Genomic DNA, 7,790 nt, shown 5'->3' with positions numbered 1-7,790 from the left:
CTCATCTAGTGTTTACTAGAACTGTCTGCTGAGAAAGATGGTCTTGGTTTACTCTTCTGTCTAAGGGCATGTCCTCACTGGCAATGCTAAAGTGCTGCCACGGCAGCGCTTTAATGTGGCTGTGTAGTCACAGCATAGCGCTGGGAGAGAGCTCTCCCAGTGCTCTAAAAAACCACCTCTACGAGGGGCGTAACTACCAGTGCTGGTGCACTGTACACACTGGCACTTTACAGCGCTGAAACAATATGGTTATAGGAGCAACAAGAGGGAAATCAGTGTGGGAATCTACTTAATATCTAGATATCTATTGTAAGGAGTATACGGGGAATAAACAGGAAGAACTGGAAGTAGTACCTAAGCTAAAATATTACTTATTTGACATCACAGAGACTTGGTGGGATAAGACTCATAACTGGAACATTTGGACAGAAGGGTATATCTTGTTCAGCGAGGACAAGCAGGAATAAAGAAGGAGATGTTGCATTACATATCAAGAACATATACATTTGTTCAGAGGTTCAGAAGGAAATGAAAGGCAGACCAACTGAAAGTCTCTGGGTAAAAATAAAAGGGGAAAAATAGGTGTGACATCGACTATTGCCATCAAAACAGGAAGAGGAAGTGGCTGAGGCATTTCTAGAACAAACAAAAGAAATATCCAAAATTAGGGCTGTCAATTAACTGCCATTAATACGTGCAATTCACGAACAGCACAATTAATGCATTAATTTTTTAACACGTGTTAATTGCAGACCTCTGGGAGGGAGGGCAACAGGAGCTGCTCCGGAGACCATCTGATCAGGCGCAGTAACACAAGCTGCCACCAGAAAGCGGGAAGAGATGAGGCTAGAGAAAGTAACCTGGATCTCACCCAGGGGCGGCTCTAGGTTTTTGGCCGCCCCAAGCAGTCATGCCCGGGAGGCGCCCCCGAGCCGCGGGAGCAGCGGACCTCCCGCGGGCATGACTGCAGAGGGTCCGCTGGTCGCGCGGCTCGGCTGGACCTCCCGCAGCTGCGGGCGGTTCTCAGGTCCGGCGGCTCCGGTTGAGCTGCCGCAGGCATGCCTGCGGGAGGTCCAGCCGAGCCGCGGGACCAGCGAACCGTCCGCAGTCATGCCTGCGGGTGGTCCACTGGAGCCGCCGGCCGAGCGTCCCCTCCGCAGTCATGCCTGCGGCAGGTCCGCTGCTCCCGGGGCTCCGGTGGACCTCCCGCAGGCATGACTGCGGCAGGTCCACCGGCCCAGCCTGCCGCCCCCCCGGGAAAGGGCCGCCCCAGGCGGGTGCTTGCCCCGCTGGGCTCTGGAGCCGGCCCTGATCTCACCCCCGCATTTTTAAAGTAAAAACAGGACGGCCAGGGGCTCACTGGAGCTGCTGCCCCACTCCCTTGCAGGGCTCGCCTGAGCCGCCCTTCCCATGCCTCCCGGTGCTGGGGCTGACCTCCACCCATGCCGCCTGCAGCTGGGGCTGCCCCCTCAAGCTCCACAGTGCCCACGGTGAGGTCTCCCCATCCCAGCCCTGTGCCACCCTCAGCTGGGGCTGACCCCTCCCCCATGCCGCCTGGGGCTGGGACTGACCCCCACCCCCGAGCCCTGTGCTGCCCACAGCCAGGGGCGGCTCTAGGAATTTGGCTGCCCCAAGCATGGCGGCATGCTGCAGGGGGTGCGCTGCCGGTCCCGCGGCTCCGGGGGACCTCTTGCAGACGTGCCTGCGGAGGGTGCGCTGGGAGGGCGGCAGGCGGCTCCGGCGGACCTTCCGCAGTCATGCCTGCAGGAGCTCCACCCGAGCCGCGGGACCAGCGAACCCTCCGCAGTCATGCCTGCAGGAGGTCCGCTGGTCCCGCGGCTTGGGTGGACCTCCCACAGGCATGACTGTGGAAGGTCCGCCGGAGCCGCCTGCCGCCCTGCCGGCAAAATGCTGCCCCAAGCGCGTGCTTGGTGCGCTGGGGTCTGGAGCCGGCCCTGCCCACAGCTGGGGTTCAATCCAGCCCCCAGTCTTGTGCTGCCCAAAGCTGGGGCTGATTGCCCCCCCTCCATGCCACTTGCAGTTGGGGCTGATCCCTCCCCACTCTGCACCTCCCCCGGCTGAGGCTGATTCCCACTCCCAGCTGTGCACCACCCAGGGTCAGCTCTGAAGCCAGAACTGCCCACCAGCACCAAATTTCTCCACCTTCCTGCTGGCAGGCTGCAGCCCCCTCTCTCTGCTCTGCCTTGCAGCCGGGATGAATGCCCAATTTTGGCGAAGAAGTAGGGACGGCCGGGACAGGACTGAAAAGGGAACTGCCCTGGCTAATATCGGATGTATCGGCACCCTAGCCAGCCTGGGCCCTATTGTTCCAGACCAGCCACTCACTCCCAGGACCAACTCCTCTGCGCTGTGTCCCCTTGCCCTTAGCTGGCCGCTCGCTTCGGGGGTACCCCATAGAGAACATGGGCCTGGCAAGCTCAGCATCCCTGCACCAGCCTCTCCTCCGCTGCAGTATGATGAGTCCCTGAGGTAAAATCCACCCTCCCTTGCAAACAAGGGCTTACTTAGCTGAGGGGGGCTCCACCTAGCTCAGTAAAAGGAGGTGAGCCTGGTGAGCCCAGTACCAGAAACCACCCTTCCGGAAGCAGCAGCAAGACACCTTCCTCACCCTCCTCCTGCACAAGTTATTGCTTGCTCCTCCTCATTGTCACCCCCTGTCCTCCCAGGCCCTCCTCCTGCACACAACATTGCTTACTTCCCCCCTCCCCATCTTCCCCCAACACTGAATGCTTGTTTGTCTGAGCAATTGGCTGAACAAGAAGTAGAACTGAGTGGACTTTTAGGCTCTAAAGTTTTACTTTGTTTTATTGTTAGGTAAGTTATTCTTTTTTACATAATTCTACATTTGTAAGTTCAGCTTTCATGATAAAGAGATTGCACTAGAGTACTTGTGTGAGGTGAAGTTTCTTTTTTACAGTGCAAATGTTTGTAATAAAAAATAAATATAAAGTGAGCACTGTACACTTTGTATTCTGTGTTGTAATTTAAATCAATATATTTGAAAATGTAGAAAATATCCAAAAATATTTAAATAAATGGTATTCTATTGTTTAACAGCGCAATTAATCATGATTAATTTTTTTAATCACTTGACAGCCCTATCCAAAATATAACACCTGCTAGTATGCAGATATCTGTTGGAAAAGTAATATGACAAAACACAAAATTTCCAATAAGTTTTTGGAATGTATTGGGAACACTTTTTGTTTCAGAAAGTGGAGAAAGTAACCAGCCATTTTAGACTTGATTCTGACCAGCGGCGACTCTAGGCATTTTGCCGCCCCAAGCATGGCAGGCACGCTTGGCATTCTGGGGCCTGGAGCTGCCCCTGATTCTGACCAAGAGAGAGGAATTGGTTGTGAATCTGAAGATATAAGGAAATTTGGGTGATGGTGATCATGAAATGATAGATTTCATGATTCTAAGAAAAGGAAACAGCGAGAGCAGCAGAATAGAAACAAAGGAATTCAAAGAACATACTCTTACAAAATCAGAGAACGTGTAGGTAAGGTCCCCTTGGAAGAAAGTCTAAGGTATAAAGGAGTTCAAGAGAATTGGCAGTTTCTCAAGGGGACACTATCAATGACACAACCCAAACTATCTTGAGGCAAAGAAAAGATATGAAGACTATAAAAGGCCAGTGTGTCTCCCCCAGGAGTTCTTTAATGCCATGAAAATCAAAAAGGAATCTTACAAAAAGTGGAAACCTGGATAAATTGCTAAGGCGGAGTACAAAAAAATAGCACAAGCAGATAGGAACAAAATCAGAAGGGCTAAGGCCTGGTCTACACTACGAGCTTAGGTCAAATTTAGCAGCACTAAATCGAATTAACCCTGCACCCGTCCACACAACAAAGCCATTTACTTCAACATAAAGGGCTCTTAAAATCGATTTCTGTACTCCTCCCCGACGAGGGGAGTAGTGCTGAAATAGACATTGCCAGTTCGAATTAGGGTTAGCGTGAATGCAATTTGACGGTATTGGCCTCCAGGAGCTAACCCACAGTGCACTGTTGTGACTGCTCTGGACAGCAATCTGAACTTGGATGCACTGGCCAAGTAGACAGGAAAAGCCCCAGGAACTTTTGAATTTAATTTCCTGTTTGCCCAGCCTGGAAAGCTGATCAGCACAGGTGACCATGCAGAGCCCATCAGCACAGGTAAGCATGCAGTCCGAGAATCGAAAAAGTGCTCCAGCATGGACTGTAGAGGAGGTACTGGTTCTGATCGCTGTATGGGAAGAGGATTCCGTGCTAGCAGAACTACGTTCCAAAAGACGGAATGCCAAGACATTTGAAAAAGTCTCCAAGGGCATGATAGACAAAGGACACTATAGGGACTCACTACAGCGCCATGTGAAAGTTAAGGAGCTCAGGCAAGTGTACCAGAAAACCAAAGAAGCAAACGGAAGGTCCAGGGCAGGGCCGCAGACATGCCGCTTCTACGCTGAGCTGCATGCAATTCTGGGGGGGAGAGGGGTGCCACCACTACCCCACCCCTGACTGTGGATTCCGAGGAGGGGGTACTCTCAGCCATGCCTGAGGATTTTGCGGATGGGGAAGATGATGATGAGGACAAGCTTGTGGAGAGCACACAGCACTCCGGTCTCCCCAACAGCCAGGATCTTTTTCTCAGCCTGACTAAGGGTTGAAGCCATGGAAGGGACATATGGTGAGTGTAACTTTGTAAATATAAAACATGGTTTAAAAGCAAACATTTTTTAATGATTAATTTGCCCTGAGGACTTGGGATGCAGTCATGGCCAGTACAGCTACTGGAAAAGTCTGTTAATGTGTCTGGGGATGGAGCGGAAATCCTCCAGGGACATCTCCATGAAGCTCTCCTGCAGGTACTCCAAAAGCCTTTGCAGAAGGTTTCTGGGCAGGGCAGCCTTATTCCATCCTCCATGGTAGGACACTTTACCACGCCATGCTAGTAGCAAGTAATCTGGTATCATTGCATGACAAAGCATGACAGCGTATGGTCCTGGTGTTTGCTGGCATTCAAGCAACATCCATTCTTTATCTCAATGTGTTATCCTCAGGAGAGTGATATCGTTCATGGTAACTTGATTGAAATACGGGAATTTAATTAAGGGGACAGAGGTGGCCGTTCCTACTGGGCTGTTTGCCTGTGGCTGAAAAGAAATCCTTCCCTGCAGTTAGCCAGGCGATGGATGGGGGGAATCATTGGCGCTGAGCTGTTCGCGTTTGGCTAGCAGGGATCTTCCCTGATACCAGCCATGCAGTGGTGGGAGGGGTAAAGTGATAATCCCAGAGAATTGGATTGGGGGGTTTAGTTTGGTTTCTGCTGCTGCACGTTAACACGAAAACTGCAGCACTCAACGGGCTTTGCTTGGTATAGGAAAGGAGGGCTCTGCTTTTATGAAGGTTGCAGAAGCCGAAAGACAATGGCTTACCATGGCCGCATGCAAGCTGAATTCTGCTGGCCGGACCTGCGTCTGTGATCTCTAACACCAAAGCCGCAGGCACTCAATGTTAAGATGCAAAATGCAACCTTGTACCGAAATCACATATGCTATGTAATATGAATAGTGTTGTTCACCGTGAAAGAGTATACACATTGTTCTGTAAAATGTATCTTTTTAAATACTTTTCTCCCTTTTTTCCCTCCCACAGCTGCAAATTTTTCAAGCCTCCCTCCTCCATCCCGAAGGCTATCTCAGATAAGGCAGCGAAAAAAACGCACGCAAAATGAAATGTTCTCTGAGATCATGCAGTCGACCCGCAGTGAAAGAACTCATTTGAATGAGTGGAAGGACACAGTATCACAGTACAGGAAAGTGGCCAACGAACATGAGGACAGGAGGGATGCTCAAGATGAGAGGTGGCAGCAGGAAGATCAGAGGAGGCATGATGCAATGCTGCAGCTACTGCGGGATCAAACTGACATGCTCCAGCGTCTGGTGGAGCTTCAGGAACGGCAGCAGGATCACAGAGTGCCGCTGCAGCCCCTGTATAACTGCCATCCTCCCTCCCCATGTTCCATAGCCTGCTCACCCAGATGCCCAAGAACGTGGCGGGGGGGGGAGGGGAGGCTCCGTGCACCTTGCCACTCCACCCCAGTGGACAGCCGAAGCAAAAGGCTGTCATTCAACAACTTTTGAAGTGGCCTTTTTCTTCCTTCCCTCCTCCCCACCCCACCCGGGCTACCTTGTCAGTTCTCTTCCTATTTTTATAATCAATTAATAAAGAATACATAGTTTTTTAACAATAGGGACTTTATTTCCTTTGAAAGCAAGCTGTGATCAAAGTGGGGAGGGTGAGTGGCTTACAGGGAATGAGTCAATCAAGGGAGCAGGTTTTCATCAAGGAGAAACAAACAGAACTCTCACACCATAGCCTGGCCAGTCATGAAACTGGTTTTCAAAGCTTCTCTGATGCGCAGCGCTTCCTGGTGTGCTCTTCTAATCGCCCTGGTATCTGGCTGCGCGTAATCAGCAGCCAGGCGATTTGTCTCAACCTCCCACCCCGCCATAAATGTCTCCCCCTTACTCTCACAGAGATTGTGGAGCACTCAGCAAGCAGCAATAACAATGGGAATATTGGTTTGGCTGAGGTCTGAGCAAGTCAGTAAAGTGCACCAGCGTCCCTTTAAATGTCCAAATGCACATTCTACCACCATTCTGCACTTGCTCAGCCTGTAGTTGAACAGCTCCTGACTACTGTCCAGGCTGCCTGTGTATGGCTTCATGAGCCATGGCATCAAGGGGTAGGCTGGGTCCCCAAGGATAACTATAGGCATTTCAACATACCCAACGGTTATTTTCTGATCTGGGAAGAAAGTCCCTTCCTGCAGCTTTTGAAACAGATCAGAGTTCCTGAAGACGCAAGTGTCATGAACCCTTCCCGGCCATCCCACGTTGATGTTGGTGAAACATCCCTTGTGATCCACCAGTGCTTGCAGCACCATTGAAATTACCTCTTGCGGTTTATGTACTGGCTGCCTTGGTGCTCCGGTGCCAAGATAGGGATATGGGTTCCATTTATCGCCCCACCACAGTTAGGGAATCCCATTGCAGCAAAGCCATCCAATATGACCTGCACATGTCCCAGAGTCACTACCTTTGGTAGCAGCAGCTCAGTGATTGCTTTGGCTACTTGCATCACAGCAGCCCCCACAGTAGATTTGCCCACTCCAAATTGGTTCCCGACTGACCGGTAGCTCTCTGGTGTTGCAAGCTTCCACAGGACTATTGCCACTCGCTTCTCAACTGTGAGGGCTGCTCTCATCTTGGTATTCTGGTGCTTCAGGGCAGGGGAAAGCAAGTCACAAAGTTCCATGAAAGTGGCCCTACCCATACAAAAGTTTTGCAGCCACTGGAAATCATCCCACATCTGCAACACTATGTGGTCCCACCAGTCTGTGTTTGTTTCCTGGGCCCAGAATCGGCGTTCCACGGCATGAACCTGCCCCATTAACACCATGATCTCCAAAGCGCCGGGGCCTGCGGTTTGAGAGAATTCTGTGTCCATGTCCTCATCACGCTCATCGCCGCGCTGCCGCCTCCTCCTTACCTGGTTTTGCAGGTTCTGGTTCAGCATAAACTGCACGAGGTCTTTACAATGTTCATGACTGCTGCGTTGAGCTGAGCAGGATCCATGCTTGCCGTGGTATGGCGTCTGCACAGGTAACCCAGGAAAAAAGGCACGAAATGATTGTCTGCCGTTGCTTTCACGGAGGGAGGGAGAGGGAGGGTGGCCTGACGACATGTACCCAGAACCACCCATGACAATGTTTTTTGCCCA

Source organism: Mauremys mutica, chromosome 1, assembly GCF_020497125.1.
Source record: "Mauremys mutica isolate MM-2020 ecotype Southern chromosome 1, ASM2049712v1, whole genome shotgun sequence".
In the NCBI taxonomy this organism is placed as follows: Eukaryota; Metazoa; Chordata; order Testudines; family Geoemydidae; genus Mauremys; species Mauremys mutica.
The sequence above is the reverse complement of the archived record's forward strand: the minus strand, read 5'-3'. Positions refer to the sequence as shown.